The 2,500-nt window shown below is 43.1% G+C and overlaps 1 protein-coding gene across 1 annotated transcript in view; it reads right to left on the bottom strand.

Annotated features, from left to right (window-relative positions):
* dpf1 (double PHD fingers 1) overlaps positions 1-2,500 on the bottom strand; it is a 42,308-nt gene that overhangs the window by 17,216 nt on the left and 22,592 nt on the right. The window lies entirely within an intron of this gene.

Below are 2,500 nucleotides of genomic sequence, written 5' to 3'. Positions count from 1 at the left end.
CACACACACACACACACACACACACACACACACACATATCAGATGGGTTAACCCTTAGAACCCTAAGCTGTTTTTAGGGCATTTTCACTACCTTTATTCATAAGTATTTATTCTGGTCATTGTAAGTGCCACACACATATATTATATATTGTTTTTTTCAGGAGAGTTTAGGCTATTCAGATCTGCCATCATTTCATTTATTAATACTAGCATTGATTTTATTTAGATTTTTAAAGAATTAAAATATAAAAAGTGTATTATAAAAATTCTTATATTTCGACATGTATCTCACCACTGCAAGCTCACAGCTCTACATGCATTTCATGTGTGTGTAGGGCAGACTGTCCTGAATCGGGCAATATAATTGCCATGTTGGAGGGATACTCTGGGGCTGAGCAATTTACAGAAATATTTGCTGTGTGATTTACGGAAATAAATGCCATTTTTTATTTAGTGATGAAAAATGACCTTTCTGCGCTCCATATCTGTGACACGAACTGATCTGACCTGACTTGACCCGAGGTTGCGTGTTAGCCTGCGTGCCTGTGTGTATGCAGTCATAATAATTCTCAACTCTTTACTGCATTGCCATGAACAAAGTAAAGGCAAAAAAGGTGTTTATTTGTTGAACAAATTGGGATGCAATGTGAGCCTCGAATTGGATGCCATGCAGGAATTTGTTAGGATCTCAAAACCGGAATATGAACATGCTTTGCCATAGAGAAACACATGATAGCATTGGATTATAAACATGCTTTGCCACAAGAACAGACACAAACGTGGGGTAAGTCCAGCTATATGAAGTTATTATTTTGCTGTCACTTCGTCTGTTTTATAACCCAGAAGGATGTACTTGGTATCAAATGATAGCTCTGAGTCTCCTCTTTCATCTGACATGCGTGGCATATCTATGCGATCGATCACGGGTCCGCGAGTAATTCATACGAGAGTAATGAGTGTGCAGCGTTGGTTTGTGTACATGACGTTATTATTTTGCAGTCACTTCGTCTGGTTTTATAAGCCAGAAGGATCGATATACATGGTACCAATGGATAGCCCTGTGCCCCCTCTTTCATCTGATATGCTTGCCATATCGATGCGATCACGGGTTCGCGAGTAATTCAAACTAGAGTAATGTGTGTGCAGGTGAATGCAGAGAAGTATAGACTGTAAATATAATGCAATTTGATTTAATTTCATGATTTTTTTTAATTTTCATACTTGATCGTACAGACAGGTGTGTAGTCTCGTTGGAAAGCCCCACTTCTGCTCTGTCGTGCAATAAAGGTTTTATCTCGCTGCGATGAACCGTTCCGGAGCAATGTAACAGAGAAGAAAGGGTGTGTTTTTTGACGCACTTTGCGTCAATCGGGTTCTAAGGGTTAAGTCAGCAGCAAGATCATTGCAGACAAAAGACAGACACAGATACGGATGCTACAGCTATGGCTACGGCTACAGAGCGAGTCCAAACACAGTGTGTGTCCTCTCTGCGGGACATCTCGGCCACTTTCTCGCTAATCAAAAGTCCTTTTTTTTTGTGGGGGGGGGGGGGGGGGGTCGAAGCGGTAGCTGCAACCTTTCTGTGTGGTTACTGGTGATTGGCTGGCCGTCAGAGCAGGCTCGTTCTCTCTGTCATCTCCTCGGGCTGAGCAGCGTGTGGGGAAGTTACCTGAGCCAGCGCATCAAAGGGAACGAGGCGCATGCACGTGTTCATGATCAATGAAGGACGGACTAGAAAAAGAGACCACAGGCTCCTAGATTCTTCTTTATCTGTTCTTGCAAATTGATGCTGAGCTCTCCTAGTTTTTTTTTTCCTTTCAAAAGCACATCAAGTCAAATGTGGTTCAGTCTCTAATGATGTTGAAACAAGAGGAATTGGCTCTATTGTCTTTTCCGAGCGTGTTTTCAGAAAATGTGAACCATTACAAAAAGTTGCCGCAGACTATAATAATAATTCCAAACCGTACAAATTGCCAATTTCAGACCCATTGTAAATGTAATGAACAACACTAGTCCAAAGAATGCATCTGGAGATGTAATACTGTATGAGTAATGTGTGTGTGTGTGTGTGTGTGTGTGTGTGTGTGTGTGTGTGTGTGTGTGTGTGTGTGTGTGTGTGTGTGTGTGTACGTGTGTGTGTGTACGTGTGTGTGTGTGTTTGTGAGAGAGAGAGACAGACTGCAATGAAAACACATTTGGGTGCACTGCAAATGCTGTCTGGAGAGGAGCCCCGGGAGACTCACAAGGCTGTGGCCCACAAGGCAACACCACCTGCCAGGATGTCCACCTAGGCGAGTCCCAGGTTCACAGGCCTTCTCCCACTAGAGAGGCAGGCCAGCCATGTGGAGTCTAATTGGCGTGTTAAAAGGCTAATTACCAGCCGGTGGGATCCATGTCAGGCGTGTGGATGAGGTGGAAGGTGGATTATGATCAAGATGAGGTACAGTATATGTGCAGAAACACACACAAACACACAAACACCCACACATACACACACACA

The sequence above is a fragment of the Alosa pseudoharengus genome, unplaced genomic scaffold, assembly GCF_046254945.1.
Source record: "Alosa pseudoharengus isolate Yale_2024_CS ecotype anadromous, Long Island Sound unplaced genomic scaffold, YU_APseudo_1.1 YU_APseudo_1.1_scf_13, whole genome shotgun sequence".
Lineage (NCBI taxonomy): Eukaryota > Metazoa > Chordata > Actinopteri > Clupeiformes > Clupeidae > Alosa > Alosa pseudoharengus.
This window is presented reverse-complemented; position numbering and strand designations above follow the sequence as displayed.